The 20,694-nt window shown below is 48.4% G+C and overlaps 1 long non-coding RNA gene and 1 other non-coding gene across 2 annotated transcripts; one reads left to right on the top strand and one right to left on the bottom strand.

The window, feature by feature from the left end:
- Positions 1 to 1,004: 1,004 nt before the first annotated feature.
- On the bottom strand, positions 1,005 to 18,284 carry LOC117088785. Its single transcript, XR_004439322.1, has 3 exons — positions 17,971 to 18,284; positions 5,057 to 5,187; positions 1,005 to 1,098 (listed from the first exon to the last, which is right to left on the bottom strand). It is a non-coding gene; the product is annotated as an uncharacterized LOC117088785 (long non-coding RNA).
- Positions 18,285 to 18,327: 43 nt separating this feature from the next.
- TRNAM-CAU lies at positions 18,328 to 18,400 on the top strand. The gene has a single exon. It is a non-coding gene; the product is annotated as a tRNA-Met (tRNA).
- The last annotated feature ends 2,294 nt before the right edge of the window (positions 18,401 to 20,694 follow it).

Below are 20,694 nucleotides of genomic sequence, written 5' to 3'. Positions count from 1 at the left end.
TGACCAAAATCAGCCAGAAGCCCCTCTCAGGTTTCATCTAAAGTAAACCTGTCTTTAAAATTTCATGTTTCTTTCCTCTTTCTTTAACTCTTACACAAGCGTTCATCAATCACTGATGCCCATTCAGGAACACCCTTCAATCCTAGACACCCAGACACTTTTTCTTTATCTCACTCTGTCACTCAGGCTGGAGTGCAGTGGCATGATCTCAGCTCACTGCAAACTCCACCTCCTGGGTTCAAGCGATTCTCCTGCTTCAGCCTCCTGAGTAGCTGGGACTACAGGTCTTGATGTCCTGACCTCGTGATCCACCCGCCTTGGCCTCCCAAAGTGCTGGGATTACAGGTGTGAGCCACTGTGCCCAGGTGAAGTCAGGTACTCTTTTTTAGCAAGTATTCTCATTTAAAAAAAAATCTTTTTAAATAAAAAGAACCCTGCTCCAAAAAAACCATTTGCATGTATGACTTCATTGAAACCTCAGAGCCATCCAACCAGGTCAGGACTACTCGAATTGCCATGGACAGAGAAGAAGACTGGGGCACCAAGGGGTTTAGATAACTTTTCCAAGGTGACACAGCCAGTGAGTGGCAAAGCCACAGGAATGCCACCCCACCCCTTTCCTGGCCACCACCAGCACTCCAGGTTCTGACACCCCTGGCATGGAATCGCACAGTGGGATCCCAGCTGACCCAGGATGCTCCATCTCCACCCTGGCTTTCCATCTGGCCCACACAGGTGAAGTGCAAAGGTTGAGCTCAGAGAAACCATCAGAGATACTATCACACTGACCTCATCAGTGACAGTCACTCTCCTGGCCAGATGTGTGGGTGTGGATGTGGACGACATCAGGCGTGGAACAGAGGCAGTGCACTCCTCGAGCCCCAGGTGTTTGCAGGAAGCCAACCACGCCCTGACTCTCTCCTAGGTACAGATAGGCCCAGGTGCAGCTCTGACAGGCTCACCACTCCCGGGCAGGAAACCTCCGGAACTTGGTCAGCTCCTCTTAATCAGCCCCTCTTCATCTCCAACCAGGATCACCAGTCTGTCAGGCCCCTTCCTGTGCTCCTCGGTAGGCCAGCAGTCTGCCAATATCTGGAACTTAATGAAATGAGAGTAAAAGTGAATCCCTGAGGTTGCCTTATTTTTCCTCCACTGAACCTCTTTCCAGTTCCTTCAGTCTCTCTCTGCCTTTGTTTCATAGCAAGAGGCTACATTTAGACCAGGTGAGCTAGTGATCACACAGGAGTCAAGCTTGCTGTCCTCCTCTGGCTGGACACTATGGCCTGGAACTGACTCCCAGCTCAGGAATTTGAGCCCAGGAAGCTTATCCTCTGTCTTCACATGCTAGTAGTCACCCTTTTGGTCTGATTGCTGTTGCAAACCACGCAATACAACACCTGCAACTCTGTCGGAAGCCTCTGACACTCAAGAAACTGCATTCACCCAGACTGCATTCAGAGGTGCATGTGTGCTGGGATTACAGGCATGAGCCACAATGCCCAGCCAAAACATTATTTTATAGCTAAGCTCCCCACCCTCTTGCTGTTCTTTTGGGTCCCCTCTTTTCCCAGGACAAACCCCATTCAACTCTAATGTGCATTCTGTCTCTGGATATTTCTCACTCTTACAAGTCAGTCATATAGCCAGGACCACTGTGTCCTGATGTCTAGTGTGTTTGACAACGAACAGAAAAGGGATTTGGTGATTTTATTTTATTATTTTATTTTATTTTATTTTGAGACTGAATCTCACTCTAACACCCAGGCGCAATCTTGGCTCACTGCAACCTCCACCTCCCACAGGCTCAAGTGATTCTCCTGCCTCAGCCTCCCAAGTAGCTGGGATTATAGGCGTGTGTCACCACATCCAGCTAATTTTTTGTATTTTTAGTAGAGACGGAGTTTCACCATGTTGGCCAGGCTGATCTCGAACTCCTGACCTCAAGTGATCCTCCCACCTCAGCCTCCCAAAGTGCTGGGATTACAGGCATGAAGCATCGCGCCTGACTGGAAAAGAGATCTTCCTGTCCACAGCTGGGCCCCATTCAGGATCATCTCTTAGGAGGGCACTAGCTCCTTTCCTGGACTGGATCTTGTCCCCATGATTGAACAAGGGTGGCTTTCAGGAAGAGGATGGGAAAAGTCCAGCCCAGAACCAGGCCCTACAGCAGAAGGCAAAAAAAATAAAAAGGTGATTCCCTTGACTCTGGCCCCCTAAGAGCAATGTGAGCCCCCAAAACCATGAGTCCAACTCCCTGTTGTCTGGAGAGCAGCACCACAGCCCAGGATGGCTTGGGGGATGCACTGGATGAGGGAGAAGTGGGCCCACAAAGGGAAGATGAATGTGTCAAGATCACACAGCCAGGCAGGACACGGTAGGGACTAGACCTGTGCTCAAGGTACTGGGCAATTTTGCATTTCTGAATAGGCAGCAGCAACAGAACCTTCCTACTCCTCATCCCACTGACAGCAGGCTGTGTGCATGGGGATGTCCTTGACTCTGCACCTAGCACAGAGGGAAGCCAGCCAGCTGCGGACAGTCAAGCCCTGGGGCTCTGAGCTGCTCCATTGCATCTAGGGCATCCTGCACCGGGGTGGACAGTTCCCAGTCAACAGGACGAAGACTGGGAGACCCGACCTGGGAACTCTACGTGGCGCCAGAGGGCCTCCTGCTGGCTGACCGTCAAGCAACCCAAACCTCACGTCTGCATCTAAGATTTCTTGTGGCTGCCGCCCAGGAGAGTTGGGCTGGCGCTGGGTTCAGGGCACACCTTCTCCTAGGAAGTTTCTCCTGGACCCGCTCTCTCCAACCTCTATCTCAGCTGCCAACTACAGGGCCCCCTGCTGTTCCCAGTTCCTGGCCCACCCAGAGTTTTTCCTACTCATGTGGGCTACCCCCAGGACACTGGGAGTGAGGCCCTTGTTTAAGGAATCGTCTTCAGCATCACGGCAGAGGAGGAACCCACCCATGTCAGGGTGAGTGCTGGGGTCTCAGGGAAGCCCGTCCACCAATGGCAGCGACATTATTTTCCTAATTGTTCTGCGATTCCCATCTCTCTTGGGAATGGGGCTTGCGCTCTGTGAGTGAACAAGGTGGCCACAAGGGGGCAGCAGAGACAAACAACTTCGCTTGAAAACCATTTGCTCAAGTTCACCCGCGAGGTAGAGCAGTTCCCAGTCCCGGCTGCAAACTGGATTCACCTGGGGAGCTTTAAACACTACCGATGCTAAGTTCCCACCCCTACAAATGCTGACCTAATGTCCCTGGGGTGCCATCCTAACATCTTTTTACAATCTCCCAAGGGAAACTTTAATTTCAAATGGAGAAGGGAGTGGAGGAGGGAAGGAGCGACCTCTCAGGCCATTCTTCTCTCGGGCTAGGGCTGAGGACTACTGGGCTAGACCCTTGTTAATGCAAAGCATGGCTTAGGGACCACCAGCATCAAGGCCACCTGGGAGCTTGTTAGAAATGAGGACCTGCCCCAAACCTACAGAGTCAGAATCTGCAATTTAACAGATTCTCCAGGGAATTCATGTGCATATTAAAAGTCTAAGAAACTTATGGTCCTCGTTACCAAAAAGGCACTAGGGAGGTCCTGGTCCAGTGCCATATGTACAGTCTGTGGATGCAGAGATTAAAGCCCCAAGGGGAGGAGTCCCTTTGCCCAAGGTCATTGGCCATGTATTCAGTGGGATGACACAGACCTGAAGACCCTGACTCCACTGCACCTTTTCCCACAGCACCCTGCTCCTCCAACTCAGAGGTGGGCCTGGGCACAAGAGGGCGGGAAATGGTGGCAGGAGTTTGGTGGGGTCTTTGAATTTCCCTATTAGCACGTGTCCCATGGGGATCCCAGGGATAGCTAAGATACCATCCCTGGCTCAAGGAGCTTCTGTCCTCATATCTAGCTCCAGACAGACACACGTGGTATCAGCCAAACACAACCTCTTATCTTGAGTCACGTACTAGAACCATCTCTAAATCTAGGAAAACAGAAGAGGGAGAAAAAGACTTAGTTTGCATACGTAGCCAGGAAGGCTTCCTACAGTCCAGGCGGTGCAGGAGGAGGGTGGGTTAGGTTTCAGGGGCTAGTGGAGGGAGGGGCTGCATTTCAGACCAAAAGACCAAGATGAATGAAGGGTATTGATATTCAGGAAAGGATCCACATGACCAGGGTACAGGTAAGGGCTGGGCAGTTGTGAGAGATAAAGCTGGGATGGGACAGGGGCTCAGGGCACAGACCAGACCCTAAAAGCAGGCAGAGCACTTGGCCAAGTAGAGTGAATTCAGACCCTGGGCTGGAGACCACAGAGGAAAGTGTTTGAGCCAGGAGAGGAATCTGGACCTGGGAAAGACCTTCCAGCATCAGTCCTGTCAGGTTTTGGAGATGATGAAATGAAGAGAGAGGCTATAGGAACCCTCATCCTGAAGCTCACTGAGTACATGGATCAAGGCTCATTCATCTCAAGGTCACCAGCATTTGCCAGAGCATTAGCCCCTGGAAGGTACCCTGCAAATGACCATCTCTAAGGGAGACCAGCCTTTAACCCAAGGATGATTTCATTCTTAAGGTTCAGGCCGGCACAGTGGTTCATGCCTGGAATCCCAACACTTTGGGAGGCCAACGCAGGTGGATCACTTGAGACCAGGGGTTTGAGACCAGCCTGGGCAACCTAGTGAAACCCTATCTCCAAAAAAAAAAAAAAAAAAAAAAAAAAAGGATATATATATGTATATATATATCCAAGTGTGGAGGCACATGCCTGTACTCACAGATACTTGGGGGGCTGAGATGGGAAGATTGCTTGAGCCTGGAAGATAGAGGTTGCAGTAAGTCAGGATCGCACCACTGCACTTTGGGCTGTGTGACAGAGCAAGACCTCATCTCAAAAAAAGTAAAATAATTAATAAATCAATAAAACTTAAGGTTCAGAACAGGAAAAGTAGGTCATACTCTTGGGACCTTGAGCTTGTTACACTGTGGGGTGGGGATGACCATAGAAATTCCCTCGTGAGATCACAGTGAGACTCACCTGTGATAATGCGTGTTACCTACCTGGCATCTAGATGAGGCTCAATGTCATAGCGACTCCATTCCACCTGTTCTTCCCAGGGCTTCCGTGACTTTGCACCATCGTAGTATTCTCTGGAGCCCCTTGAGTTTTTCCTTCAATCTCTTCTTGCCTCCTAATTAACAGCAGCATTTATTGAGTGCTTTGACCATATTAAAACACTTTGCACATGTGAACTCATTTGGTCCTACAGTCATGCCTTGAGATGGGTTTGATTCATTCCCCTTTTTTTTTTGAAATAGAGTTTTGCTCTTGTTACCCAGGGTGGAGTGCAGTGGTATGATCTTGGTTCACTGCAACCTCTCCACCTTCTGGTTTCAAGCGATTCTCCTGCCTTAGCCTCCCAAGTAGCTGGGATTACAGGTGTCTGCCACCACACCTGGCTAATTTTTGTATTTTTAGCAGAGACAGGGTTTCACCACATTGGCCAGGCTGGTCTCAAACTCCTGACCTCGTGATCCACCCGCCTTAGCCTCCCAAAGTGCTGGGATTATAGCTGTGAGCCACCGCACCCGGCCCTATTCCCCAATTTAAAGATGAGAAAACTCAAGGGCAGAGCTGGCACATGAGCATAACAGGGACTTGAATCTGATTATTGGCTCAAGCACCCCTCTCCTAACTACTCTTTCTCATGGCCTCCAATGTGAGACTGCCCAAGACTCTTGCCAGCTGCTCCATGACCCTCAGGCCATGCTCTCCCTCCATAACTCCTTCTCTGACACTTGTGGGAGCAAATCTCAAGTCTTTGTTCTGAGCCTTGGTCTTCTCCTTTGACCAACACAGCCACATGTCCAGAGACCAGTGGGCTAGATCCACATGGACATCTGTCTTCCCCTGAAACCCAACCAGCCCCAACTCTAGTCTGAGCCTTGGGCAGCTTGCCCTTGGTCCCTCCACTAGACTACTAAGTTCATTCTCTCCGGAACTCTAGTTCCTCAAGGCCTTGCTGGTTTTCACCCAAGACTGTGGGATCCTGGAGGACAGGAATCTGTCCTCAGGTGCCTCTCATAGCCCCAAGCACAGTAAGTGCTGGACTTACCTCTTCTCTAGCCAGCATCCCCTCCCAATTCACCTATTTCAGCTCACAGTGCTACCCTCCATCCCTTGACCCATCCCTCTCCATCAGCTGCCTCATCCCTCAATGGTCCTCTCTGCTCAGAGCCACTTCCAACTGCCTCTTAGATTGTTCACTTCCCCACATTCCACCCCACCAACTGCTCCTCCCAGCCCTCCAGCAGGCTCAGGTGAAATCCAACCCCACCCATTTATTTTATTTATTTTTTATTGTATTTATTTATTTATTTTGAGTCAGAGTCTCGCTCTGTCGCCCAGGCTGGAGTGCAGTGGCGCGATCTCTGCTCACTGCAAGCTCCACCTCCTAGGTTCATGCCATTCTCCTGCCTCAGCCTCCCAAGTAGCTGGGACTACAGGTGCCCTCCACCACGCCTAATTTTTTTTTTTTTTTTTTTTTGAGACGGAGTCTCACTATGTCGCCCAGGCTGGAGTGCAGTGGCCGGATCTCAGCTCACTGCAAGCTCCGCCTTCCGGGTTCACGCCATTCTCCTGCCTCAGCCTCCCGAGTAGCTGGGACTACAGGCACCTGCTACCTCGCCCGGCTAGTTTTTTTTTTGTATTTTTTTAGTAAAGACAGGGTTTCACCATGTTAGCCAGAATGGTCTCGATCTCCTGACCTCGTGATCCGCCCATCTCGGCCTCCCAAAGTGCTGGGATTACAGGCTTGAGCCACTGCACCCGGCCAATTTTTTTTTTTTTTTTTTTTAGTAGAGACGGGCTTTCACTGTGTTAGCCAGGATGGTCTCGATCTCCTGACCTTGTGATCTGCCTGCCTCAGCCTCCCAAAGTGCTGGGATTGCAGGTGTGAGCCACCACACCTGGCCTATTTATTTTTTGAGACAGGGTCTCCCTCTGTCATCCAGGCTGGAGTGCAGTGGCATGATCATGGCTTGCCGCAGCCTCAACCTCCCTGGCTCAAGTGATCCTCCCACCTCACCCCCACCAAGCAGCTGGAACTAGAGCCGCGCATCACACACCTGGCTAGTTTTTAAATTTTTTGTACAGATGCAGTCTTATCATGTTGCCCAGGCTGGTCTCAAACTCCTGGGCTCAAGCGATCCTCCTGGTTCAGCTTCTAAAGTGCTTGGATTATAGGCATGAGCCACTGCGCCCAGCCTACCCCTTGAAACTTAACCATACTCTGCCCCTATTCAAGCTAGTTTCCAGTGTGTGACTTTCCCAATGAACTGGAAACTCCTTGGGGGAGGGAACTGTGTCTACTTATTTTTGTCCCCACAGTACTGTCCCAGTAACTGGCATATGTTTGAGGACAATTTTAATGTGTGTGTGAATTGTCCAAGTCTTTTCTCATTTTTCTGTTGAATATTTCATCCTCTGTCCCTCAATTTTTAAGAGTTCTGTATATATTAGGGACATTAGCCCTTTGTCTGTGGTATGTGTTACAAATATTTTCTCTCAATTTTTCAGTTACTTTGGTGTTCTGTGGTTTGGGTTTATTTTATTTTATTTTATTGCCATGTCCAATTTGCCAGAATTTTATGTCATTGCTTCTGGATTCTGAGTGATGCTTTCAAATCTTTTCCTTACACTGAGGTTAAGAGGAACTCACCCATGGACTTTTTCCCCCAAGTACTTACATGTTTTCATTTTTTACATTTAAATTCAGGATCCATTTGAGTTTATTCTTATATATTCTCTGAACAATAGATCTAATTTTATCTTTTTTAAAAAAAAAAAAAAGACTACCCCATTATCCCAGTACCATTTATTAAAAAGTCTGGGCCAGACACGTGGCTTATATCTGTAATCCCAGCACTCTGGGAGGCCAAGATGAGTGAATCATTTGAGGTCAGGAGTTTGAGACCAGCGTGGCCAACATGGGGAAACCCCATCTCTACCAAAACAAATAAATAAATAAATACAAAAATTAGCCAGGCGTGCTGGTGCACACCTACAATCCCAGCTACTTGGGAGGCTGTGGAACAAGAATCGCTTAAGCCCAGGAAGCAGAAGTTGCAGTGAACTGAGATCGTGCCACTGCATTCCAGTATGGGCTACAGAGCGAGACTCCATCTCAATAAATAAATAAATAAATAAATAGTCCATCATTGCCTCTGAGATTTGACATGCCACCTTTATCATATACTAAATTCCCATTTGTACTTAGATCTATTCTGTACTTTCTATTCTATTCCATTGGTCTGTCTGTCTGTTCATGTAGCCAATGCCACACTGTTCTAATTACAGAGTCTTTATAGTTTGTTTTAACAGCCCGTAGGGCGAGGCCCCTATTTTGTGTCAGTTTTTCCCTGGCTATTCCAGCATGTTTATTTTCCATAGAAACTGTAGTATCAACTTACCAACTCCATGAAACAAAGCTTGTTGGTATTTTTATAGCAATGGTATTCAATTTATAAATCAACTTGGGGGAAAAGGGGCATCTTGATGTTGAGTTGTGATAGACAAAAACAAGGGATGTCTTCCCACTCCATGTGCTTTTGTGTTTTCCAGAAGTGTTGAAAAATTTTCCCTTTATAGATTTTGCACATTTCTTACTAAGTTTATCCCTAAGTATTTAATCATCTTTGTTGCTACTATACATAGTGGAGTGCTGCAGGGACCACAGCCTTTGCCACTTCCCTCTGGAGGCTATAGCTCACCAGGAAAAAGGCTAGGGACACAGGAGACCCCCACTTCAGACTCCTCTCCTGCAGCTGCTGCCCCCCCCACGCCAAGGAATAGCCCTCTCTTTTGGAAGGGAGCACCCAGAACAGAGGCCATCCAAACCTGAGACACAGGGGGACCATATCCTCCTCACCAATCTAAGAGGCTTCCCCAAAGACCTCACCCCCAGCTTTTGCAGACCCAGCCTAGTGCCTGGGCTTCAGCTGAGAGGCCAGGAGTATATTTTCCTTCCTGCCCCAGAGACTGTCAACTGACTCCTAAAAATGTATCTGAAGGAATGAGAGACATTCTAAATACACTGTTCGACTCTGAACAAAAAGATCAAAAGTTCAGGGACATTCTTTGAGGCCATCAGAGTACAAAACAGAAATCAGTCAGAGGAAGAGTCTGGGTTTCAACAGATCAAATTAAGTTCTAGTGAGGAATCTGCTTGTTAATTTGGAGTCAGGATAACAAGAGAAAACAGAGACAATGTGAAATATTACCAAACCATATGTGAGATTTAATAACACTTTCCAAGGTAAGAAGAGCTTTAAAGAATTTAAATGCAGGCCGGGCGCGGTGGCTCAAGCTTGTAATCCCAGCACTTTGGGAGGCTGAGACGGGTGGATCACGAGGTCAGGAGATCGAGACCATCCTGGCTAATATGGTGAAACCCCGTCTCTACTAAAAAAATACAAAAAAAAACTAGCCGGGCGACGAGGCGGGCGCCTGTAGTCCCAGCTACTCGGGAGGCTGAGGCAGGAGAATGGCGTAAACCCGGGAGGTGGAGCTTGCAGTGAGTTGAGATATGGCCACTGCACTCCAGCCTGGGCGGCAGAGCAAGACTCCGTCTCAAAAAAAAAGAATTTAAATGCAAAGGAGACGCATGGATCTAACTTCTGTCTTGCTTGGGAAGAACATATGAGGCTTCAGAATTCCTACAGGAAAAAGAGACACAGAGATACCAACGTGCCGCCTTTAATGACTTGATCAAATGCCATGAGCAACCTCAGAGAGTCCTCCAAGTCCTTTTTTGCCAGACACAAGAAAACGCCCATCTAAAAGATCACATTACACCATGAGACGTGCCAGCAGGCCAGTAAAGCGATGAGACGCAGTTTCAGACAAGATGACTTTGACAGTCTTCGTTAACCACGATGGGGAAAAGCACAGGCTACTTCCAGGCAACACAGAAAGAAGTTGTGTCAGACAAGCAACATCTGGAAGAACAGTTTATATTTTTTATTTATTGAGGTGGAGTCTCGCTCCGTCACCCAGGCTGGAGTGCAGTGGCGTGATCTCGGCTCGCTGCAACCTCCACCTGCTGGGCTTAAGCAATTCTCATGCCTCAGCCTCCTGAGTACTCAGCCCAAGGTTGCCGCTCTGCTTCCTGTCATGACGCCACTTTCCCCGCGCATACACAGCATCCTTGCCCTTCTTGTCCTGTGCCACTTTGCAGGGTTGGTGCTTGCCACACTTCTTACAGGAAGTCTGGAAGGCTTTAGGAACATGCACCACATTGCAGTAAATCAGCTGAAAGAAGGTGACTATCCACTGCATGAGGCCAACACTCTCCTGAAAAGATCAACGTGCATCTGCACAGCCATGCAGAGCATGAGCAGAAAATCATAGCCCTGCAAAGCAAGGTGACTCTGGAAGAGAAAGAAATGGAAGCGAGATGCAGCCTTCCAAACACATTTCAGAAGAGTATCCACGAGGCAGGGGCTGGGAGAGCAACTGCCACAGTGAAAGGTAACATTGACTTACTTTGTGGCACCAAGCCTCTCCTGGAACATCAACCTAAAAACCACAGAGCTTAATGAAGGCTGTCAGCAAACGGAATCTCCAAAACCAGTTTGCTTAGCAACAAAAAGAACAGGAAGGGAAGTGGCAAAATCTTTCCCCCAAAAGAAAATAACCAAAACTCCAAGACCTGGATTAAAATGAGAAAAACAAGAAAGGCCTTATACAATCCAGAGTTGCACTCTGAACAAGAATGCCCATGAACTCTCCTTCATGGCACAGGATGTTCAAAGAGCTCTTGCCAGTCGGGTGCGGTGGCTCACGCCTGTAATCCCAACACTTTGGGAGCCGAGGTGGGAGGATCAGGAGTTCGAGACCAGCCTGACCAACATGGAGAAACCCCGTCTCTACTAAAAATATAAAATTAGGCCGGGCGCGGTGGCTCAAGCCTGTAATCCCAGCACTTTGGGAGGCCGAGACGGGCGGATCACGAGGTCAGGAGATCAAGACCATCCTGGCTAACACGGTGAAACCCCGTCTCTACTAAAAATACAAAAAACTAGCGGGGCGAGGTGGCGGCACCTGTAGTCCCAGCTACTCGGGAGGCTGAGGCAGGAGAATGGCGTGAACCCGGGAGGCGGAGCTTGCAGTGAGCTGAGATCTGGCCACTGCACTCCAGCCTGGGTGACAGAGCGAGACTCCGTCTCAAAAAATATATATATATATATATATATATATATATATATATATATATATATAATTGGCAGGGCGTGGTGACGCATGCCTGTAATCCCAGGGAGGCTGAGGCAGGAGAATCGCTTGATCTCAGAAAGCAGAGGTCGCAGTGAGCCAAGACCACACCATTGCGCTCCAGCCTGGGGCACACGAGCGAAACTCCGTCTCAGGAAAAAAAAAAAAAAGCTCTTGCCACAGAGCAGGTAGGTACTACCAACTTGAGACACGTTTCAGGGTAAACACACCGAGGAAGGGAGACTCTTCAATCAACCGTGTCCCTCAAAACAGCCCTGAGAAGCAACAGTCATGAGAGACTTCCTATAAGACACCCTCAATCACCAGAGTTTTGGCCCCACCCTCATTCCCACACCAGGTTTCCTCCCACTATCACCAACCAGCCAACCCGTGGGGTCTTTCTCTTCTTGCTGGCGGAGCCCAGTGTAGACTGGAGGCCTCAAGACTTGTTCCCAGGGCCATCTGAGACCTCCAGTGCAGTGCATACCTCCTATTAGATACAGCTGAGGCCCCACCAATACATGCAAGAAACCCTTCTCCTCTAAAAAGTTGGTGTCACAGGCCACCTGTCATTTCCATGAGTTCTATGATCACACCAAGACAACGGTGTCCACCCCACCAGGGAGACCACTGCCCTAACTAGAAAGACTTCCTGTGTCGCCTCTTCCTCCCTCTGTGGTTCCCTTTAGATCTTCTCAAGATAATACAATCTATGTTTTCTCCAAATAAGAACTACCTTTTCCCCAAGAGGGTATATGCAGACAACAATCTGAGGTTTGGAGTTTTAAAAAACTCTTGACCACTATGTAGACTACTCTCCAAACTGTTTCCTCCTACAGAATAACCCATGTCTTAGTTTAGCTCCTATCAGCTCTGTAAGCATAAATGACTTAGAAATTAACAATAGCTTTCCACGCAATAGGGCTCCTGCAATGTGGTGCATGTTCCTAAAGCCTTCCAGACTTCCTGTAAGAAGTGTGGCAAGCACCAACCCCACAAAGTGGCACAGGACAGGAAGGGCAAGGATGCTGTGTATGCGCGGGGAAAGTGGCGTCATGACAGGAAGCGGAGCGGCAATCTTGGGCTCAGTACTCAGGAGGCTGAGGCATGAGAATTGCTCAAGTCCAGCAGGTGGAGGTTGCAGTGAGCCGAGATCGTGCCACTGCACTCCAGCCTGGGTGACAGAGCAAGACTCCACCTCAATAAACAAAAAATATAAATAAATAAATATAAAAAGTTCATCACTGCCTCTGAGATTTGACATGCCACCTTTATCATATACTAAATTCCCATTTGTACTTAGGTCTATTTGTACTTTCTTTCCTATTCCATTGGTCTGTCTGCCTGTTCATGTAACCAATGCCACACTGTTCTAATTACAGAGGCTTTATAGTTTGTTTTAACAGCCCGTAGGGCTAGGCCCCCACTTTGTGTCAGTTTTTCCCTGGCTATTCCAGCATGTTTATTTTCCATAGAAACTGTAGTATCAACTTACCAACTCCATGAAACAAAGCTTGTTGGTATTTTTATAAGAATGGCATTCAATTTATAAATCAACTTGGAGGGAATGGGCATCTTGATAATGAGTTGTGATAGCCAAAAACAAGGGATGTCTTCCCACTCCATGTGCTTTTGTGTTTTCCAGAAGTGTTGTAAAATTTTCCTTTTATAGATTTTGCACATTTCTTATTAAGTTTATCTCTAAGTATTTAATCTTCTTTGTTGCTATAATACATGGGGTTTTCTTAAGTCCTCTAACCTAAGTATTGTTTGTGTATATCAAGGCCATTGATTTCTGTAAGCTGATTTTCCAGAAAAAGGCTAAAACTACAAAGGAGATGGTGCCGAGGCTTGAGTGCTGAGCCCAGCTGCAGATCTAAGACAATGCTGGCTATGAGGACATGCAAGCATTTTGAACTGGGAGGAGATAAGAAGAGAAAAGGCCAAGTGATTCAGTTCTAAATTTATCTTTTGTTTTGTTATGAAGACAATAAAATCTTGAGGTTATGTTCACTTCAAAGAAATGTATGATGAATTTTACACTGTAAATAAATCCTTTTTTGTGGGTGAGTGGCAGGCATTCCTCAGTTATCCTGGTGGGAACCATGGGAATATAACAGACGGGCCTGAAATCTGGCAGCTCTGGAAGCCGCTCCTACTTCCTAGCAGAGGGTCTTGAGAATAAATGGACCCACTCCATACCAGGTGGTGAGGAGAGAGGGCTCAGCCAGGCCAGGAGGGATCCTCCGGCTCTAAGTGGCCGCAAGTCAGTGATCAGTGACAATCAGTAATCAGCCACTGCCTTCCCGTGCTAGGCACATTCTGTCCACTCTATAATATAACCTCCCTTCAGTAGCCCAGTGAAGTAGATTCAGGTATGATCACCATTTTATGGGAACAGAGAGGTTAAGATACTTGTCGAAGGACTCACAGCCATGCATGGCAGACCTAGGGATGAACAGATCACTCCAGCAACTGCGCACAGTTGTTTCCAGGACTGACCCCATCCTTTCATAGAAAAGAAACAAGCCCAGAGAGGGAAGAGACATTCTCAAGGTCACACAGCCAGTCCAGGTCTCCTACGCAGGGCCCTTTGCATCCACAGCCATGTATTGGGGTGTAAGATGCAATGCAAGGCTTCCCCCTGGAGGAAGGGCCAGAAATTGCAGACAGCCCTACCAGAGGCCCTGGGCAGCTTCACTCTGCATGATGGTGGAGTTAGTGACCTGCCCCAGCAGGTTCTCCTTTTTTCTTCTTTTTTATTTACTTTATTTTATTATTTTATTTTATCGCCCAGGCTAGAGTGCAGTGGCACCATCTCGGCTCACTGCAACCTCCGCCTCCTGGGTTCAAGTGATTCTCCCGCCTCGGCCGCCTGAGTAGCTGGGATTACAGGCATGTGCCACCACATCCAGCTAATTCCTTTGTATTTTTAGTAGAGACGGGTTTCACCATGTGGGCCAGACTGGTCTCGAACTCCTGACCTCAGGTGATCTGCCCACCTCGGCCTCCCAAAGTGCTGGTATTACAAGTGTGAGCCACCGCGCCCAGCCTTTATTTTTTGAAACAGGGTCTCTGTCACTCAAGCAGGAGTGTAGTGGCATGATCTTAGCTCACTGCTGCCTCAAACTCCTGGGCACAAGTGATCCTCCTGCCTCAGCCTCCCAAGTAGCTGAGACAACACGTGCATGACACCACACCCAGCTAACTTTTTTTTTTTTTTTTTTGTAGAGATGGGGGTTTCACTTTGTTGCCCAAGCTGGTCTCAAACTCCTGGGCTCAAGCAATCCTCCTGCCTTGGTCTCCCAAAGTGCTGGGACTACAGGCGTGAGCCACTGCATTGCACTCCTCTCTTCCTAGTGCCCTACTGTGGAATCTTCAGGACCCTGTTGGTGAAGTCATATCAGGGGCCCCGTATACACAAGGGAATTTTTCCTCTCACTGCGTGACTGAAATCATTGACTCTCTCAAGACCTACAGATTCAAGTTCCAGGAAGTCCCTAACAAAAAAGAAGAAAGGGTCGAGTGCCATGGCTCATGCCTGTAATCTCAGCACTTTGAGACCCCCTGTCTCTACAAAAAAAAAAAAAAAAAGTTTTTAATTAGCCAGGTGTGGTGGTGTGCACCTGTAATTCCAACTACTCCGGAGACTGAGGCAGGAGGATTGCTTGAGGCCAGGAGTTCAAGGGTGAGGACTGCTTGAGGCCAGGAGTTCAAGGGTGAGGACTGCTTGAGGCCAGGAGTTGAAGCCTGCCGTGAACAGTGATTACCCTGCTGCACTCCAGCCTGGGTGACACAGCTTGAGAGCCTGTCTCTCAAACCAAAAAAAAAAAAAACACCTAGAGAGAGATGGCTTTCCATGTCAGAGACATTGGGATGGATGCAATAGAGACAAAACCTGAGTGGATGGCGCCGTCTGTCCTCACAAAAGTTATGACTTCTTGGATGTCTCAGATGCACAATCTGGTGAGCAGAGAGCTGGGATAGGCCAGGGAAAGGACCAAATGCCAGCCAAAGACGGGCGCAGGGGCCACCTCTAATCCCAGCACTTTGGGAGGCCAAGGTGGGAAGATCACTTGAGGTCAGGACCTCGAGACCAGCATGACCAACATGGTGAAACCCCATCTCTACTAAAAATACAAAAATCAGCTGGAGGTGGTGGCACATGCCTGTAATCCCAGCTTCTCAGGAGGCTAAGGCACAAGAACCACTTGAACCCGGGAGGCGAAGGTTGCAGTGAGCTGAGATCATGCCACTGCACTCCAGCCTGGACAACAGAGCAAGACTCTGTCTAAAAACAAACACACAAATGTCAGCCAAAGAAGCAAGATCTCCTCACAGTCGGGATCATATCTGAGCTGAGTATGAAAGGTGAACGGCTTCAGGCATAAAGAAGACAGTAAGAAATGCCTGGGGAGACAGAGAAGGCATGGCCAGTGCCTTTCTCACTGGTCTCTGTTCCGGCTGCCTCCCCTCCACTCCTCCCTCCCTGCACACCAAAGTCCTGGGGCTGCTCTAATGGCCGACTCCTTCCGATCTTCCACTGCTTCCCCCCTCCCTGTTGATCATGCCAGCTTCATCTCACAGCCACCCCTGCCCCTGGCATTGTCCATGTCTCCTGTTCTTACCACGCGCCCAGCCTCACACACCCACCCCTAACACTGAACGGTCGGATCTCTGCTTCCTACAAAGAACTGTCTACAATCTCCACATTTCACAAATCAATACGCAAAAGCTTCTTCCTGCATACATGCTGCAAGGGATTCAGAAAACTCCATACCAGCCTCTGCCCCTAAGAAAGAGAAGTCAGCTCAGGGAAAGAGGAAAGGCACAAAGAAGTAGCAGAGAAAGAACATTCCCTGCTAGTTTTAGGCCACTGTGGCAAGGGGAACCCAGAAGGAAGGGGTTTTGTGGACGACGAATGCTGGAGTAGGACTGGGTAAGTGGGAGGATGGCAGGAAGGTTCTGCACGGGTCCGTGGAAGCGCATGGCCTGTTTCATCCGGGTGGGAGAGTGTGGGTTGGCCTTGTCCTTGCAGGGCCCTGTGGAATATTTCCCCAAAGGCTGGGGGAACCCACTCAAGGTTAGGAGCGGGGACATCTTGAAAAATGTGTTTAAAGGGATTGCTAAAACTAACTACATTCTTTCCCTCTATAGCTTCTCTGGCTGAGCAGCTTTTCAGAGCACCTGGGAACTACCCCTACTGGGGATGCTGCCTGTTCATCAGCTCCCCAGGGCAGTGTGTGTATGACCCCAAGATGAACAGGAGGGGAGCCCCAAATTCAAGGCTGGCTAGTGGCAGAGAGAACCACACCCAGGACACAGACTCCGGGCAGTGCTTTCCTCCCTTCACACTCTCCCTCCTGCGCTGAACCTGGAATGGAGACAGCAGCAGAGGGTGACTTGGGGGTGGGATCCAGAGCCCCCCTTTCCCCATACCTCTGGGCATGTGGAATGTGGCCCGCCCAGGGGTGGCTCAAATCCTGTCACTGGATCGCAGAGGTCCCAGCCTTATAGAGAAGACAGGACTGACACACAGAGAACAATCGAGAACCCTCTCAAACCCTGGGATGTGCTAGTCACCACGTGCCCTAGGAGATCAGAGAAGGAAGAATCAGAGTGACCACTGTGCAAGAAATCACCCGAAACCAGTTCCCAAAGGAGCACCGAAACCCGAACAGAAGAGCAGGTGTGTGCGTTGGGGGTTGGGGGTAGAAGAGACTAGTCCTATCAGGTATTGAAATATATGATTGGTTATCTGGTGAAAACAAGCAAAAATGCCACAAGGGCTTAGAGAATGAGTAAGCTGGCAAGTTCAACGTCGTCATCTTACCCAGGATGGTTTTTGGGCAATGGGATGGGGTGAAGACTCCCTGGGACAGTAACTTTCCTGAAAGAGTGAGGAGGGAATCTTGAGATGGGGAGAGTTCCCTCCACCCACCCATCCACTCGCCCATCCCTCCCTGCACCCTTTATTCCTGTCATCTTTTCATGTGACAATAAATTGGAGAGCCCTGCTCGGAGCGAGCAGTGCGACTCTGCTGCCCTTCAAAATGAGAGGCCCCTATGTGTAACCAGGAAGCAAGAGTATTTGAAAAATAAGAGAGAAAAAGAAAAGCGCGGGATGCAAAAGGAAGGAAGGAAGGGAGGGAGGGAGGGAGGGAGGGAGGAGGAAGGAAGGAAGGAAGGAAGGAAGGAAGGAAGGAAGGAAGGAATTAATTGGCAAGTCCGAGGCAACCATGACTTCTTCCCTCCATTTGCCGACTGAATTCACGTCCAAGAATCTTCTGGAACCTTCCCTCCCTGCTTCCACCTCACCCCACCCCGACTCCAGGGCCTGGGCCTGGAGATTTCATACCCCAGACCCCTTCTCCGCCCTCCTGCCCGTCTGCCACGCCCTCCTGCTCCCCAAGGCCCTACCCACCCCTCGCTCCGGGGTCGCCCCTGACGCCCACCCGCGGCTGACGTCGCACGCTCCAGCCTCAGTCCACCCTGGGACCCTGCCTTTGGCAGCCACGCGAGCCCATCTCCAGCCCAATCAAGCGGCTGTCGCCCTGCAGACTGAGGACCCCTGCTGGGGTCACCCCTTGCAGCCTCCTCTCCGGTGCTCGCCTGTCCTCGCCATCCCCGCCGCTTGCACCAGACGCTCGTCCTCCGCTTCCCCTGCACCCCGGCCTGGTCACACCTCGGAGCTTGTCCCCACCTGGCCGTGCCCAGAGTCTGCCCGCCAGGCATCCCACACACACCGCAGGATCTCATCGCCTCTCTGTGAGCTGTGGTGGCTCAGGTCCCGGTCCCCACGAGGCTGCGCTGGGGACCGGCAGGCAGCTTTCTTCCCTGCGCGGGGCTCGTTCCCTGAGCTCAGGCGGCTCAGTGGCCGCCGCAAGAGCTACCTTCCCACCCACGTGTCCCCAGGTGTGCGCACAAGCCCGGGGTGAGACCAGGGGCTGCTCCCTGCAGAGGCTGACCTTGCAGAGGCAACGCTGTCACCCCAAGGGGCTGCAGGCGTTTTATTACGAAAGGTAGAAACCTTTGAGGCCCTTTGAGGGATAAATCAGAGGCCCTCTTAGCGCAGTGGGCAGCGCGTCAGTCTCATAATCTGAAGGTCCTGAGTTCGAGCCTCAGAGAGGGCAGCTGTTTTGTTGTGTACGATGGCAGCAAAGATGCTTGGAAGTAGCTAGAAGCTTCTAGAAGCAAAGCACTTTGGACCATGGGCAAAGAGTAGGTGTTCCTGTCAGGGTCCAGAGGGTAAGGATGTGTCATCACCTGAAAGCCAAGTGTACAGAAGCAGGGGACCCCGCCACAGGGCTGCATAAATATATTGTTATGTCAACTCGCAAATGGTTCAACCTCGCTCATAACAAAAGAAACTCAGATCACAGCCACAGGAACGGCTATTGTCCCCTCTCCCAGGAATTAAAATCCACAAATGAGGCCAGTTGCATTGGCTCACATCTGTAATCCCAACACTTTGGAAAGCCAAGATGGGAGAATAGCTTAAGCCCAGGAATTTAGAGACCAGCCTGGGCAACATACTGGGACCCTGTTTCTACAAAAAATAAAAATAAATTTTAAAAAAGAGCCAGACGTGGTGGCAACTGCCTCTAGTCCCAGCACCTCTGTGGTGGGAGGATCCCTTAGGTCAAAGCGGCAGGGAGCCGTCATCACACCACTGCACTCCAGCCTGGGTTTAAAGACAAGACAAAACAAAACAAAACAAAACAAAACCCTCCACAAATGAGACAACACACACTGTTGGCGTGAATGTAGGCAAATGGACACTAAGCGCTGCTGAAAGCTAAATTGAACCAATTCCTCTGGCAACATCTGTGAAAATCACAGTCTCCTAGACCACTTCCAATCTGTTTTCCCCGACCTTCCTCGCCTAGGAGAAAGGCCTTGTCTCCACCGTCACTGCAGACCCAGCTTCCAAGAGCCAGGAAGACCCAGGCAGTCAGCACCCAGCCTCAAGAGATCCAGGAGAGGGGGATGGGGTGTGACTTAAATGGCAAGCTCTGATTCTATCTCTAGCTGAATCCTTCTGTATTTTTCATTACAATACCTTCTAATTATTTTGTAGTTTATTCTCTATTAGTTATTTAGAAGTATATTTATTAATTTCCAAAATAGAAAAATTCTAGTTATGTTTTTATTATTTATATCTTAATTGCATTGTGGTCAAATAATATATTCTGTAAAAGTTAAATCCTTTGAAATTTATGGCTCAGGTATATGGTGGTTTGTAAATGCTGTGTGTGTGGGCGGGGTGGGGGTTTATTCTGTAGTGGTTGTATGCCTTGTTCTAAGTTTTCCAATCATGTTATTCAAAGCTTCTGTACCCTTATAAATTTTTTGTCTATTTGAACTGCTGGTCACTGTGAGATATAAATTTGTCTTAATTTGTTGATTTTTCTTTTTGTGTTTTGAGGCTACAGTAACAACTACATAAAAATAGAATTATTGTGCTTCCTGATGAATTGAACCTGAACTGAACACTTATGAAATGTTCACCTTTATCTCAAATTTTTGTTTTATATGTTGTCTAATATTAACATCAACTTTCTTCGATTTGTGCAGAAAGTATCTTCATTATGCTGTACTTTCTGTGCCCTTATGTTTTAATGTATCTTTCAAACACAGTTGTGATTTTTTAAATTGTTATATGATCTCTACAGATTAATAGGAACATTTAAACCACTGACATTTAATGTAATTACTGCTATATTTGGATTCAAACCTATCATTTCAGTAAGCTTTTCCTTTTCAGGTTCTTCTTTGTTCCTTTTTTCCTTTTCCCTCTTTTTTTGGATTATTATTATATATTATTCCAATATTTTACCTCTTTGCCTGGAAGCTATACACTTGTTTAATATTCTTTTAGCAATTAACCTAGAGATCACAATGCTACTCCTTGATTTATCAACACTGCTATTAATTAGGACTCTTATTTCCAGAAAGCATTTTAAAATTCTTGTATTCCCACTCCCAATTATTACCCTCCCAACTTGTGTGTCTTTATTTTTAATTCTCTTGGACATAGGAGTGGAATTACTGAATCATATGGTAACTCTGTGTTAAGCATTTTGAAGAACTTCCAAACATTTTCAAAGTGACTGCAACATTTTCCAATCCCATCAGCAATATATGAGGATTCCAATCTCCCCACATCCTTGTCAACACTTGTTACTGTCTTTTTTACTCTAGCCATCCTAACAGATGGTAAGTGATATCTCCTTTGGGTTTGTTTTCTTCCATGCAATAGTCCAAAGTGAACAACTTATCTTGATGTCTGACTCATGCACAGAGGCTGCTTCTACCCTGTGTTTCTGCAATGCCCTAGGGCCTCCACATCATTGCCTTGAGCTGGTAGAAGTGGAAGGAGACTCTGGAGGGAAGAGTCCTACTTCTTTAGGCCTAGCCGAAAGCT

The sequence above is a fragment of the Trachypithecus francoisi genome, unplaced genomic scaffold (genome assembly GCF_009764315.1).
Source record: "Trachypithecus francoisi isolate TF-2019V2 unplaced genomic scaffold, Tfra_2.0 Lachesis_group10, whole genome shotgun sequence".
NCBI classification, from domain to species: domain Eukaryota; kingdom Metazoa; phylum Chordata; class Mammalia; order Primates; family Cercopithecidae; genus Trachypithecus; species Trachypithecus francoisi.
Note: the sequence above shows the minus strand (reverse complement) of the source record. Positions and strands in the feature narration are given on the sequence as shown.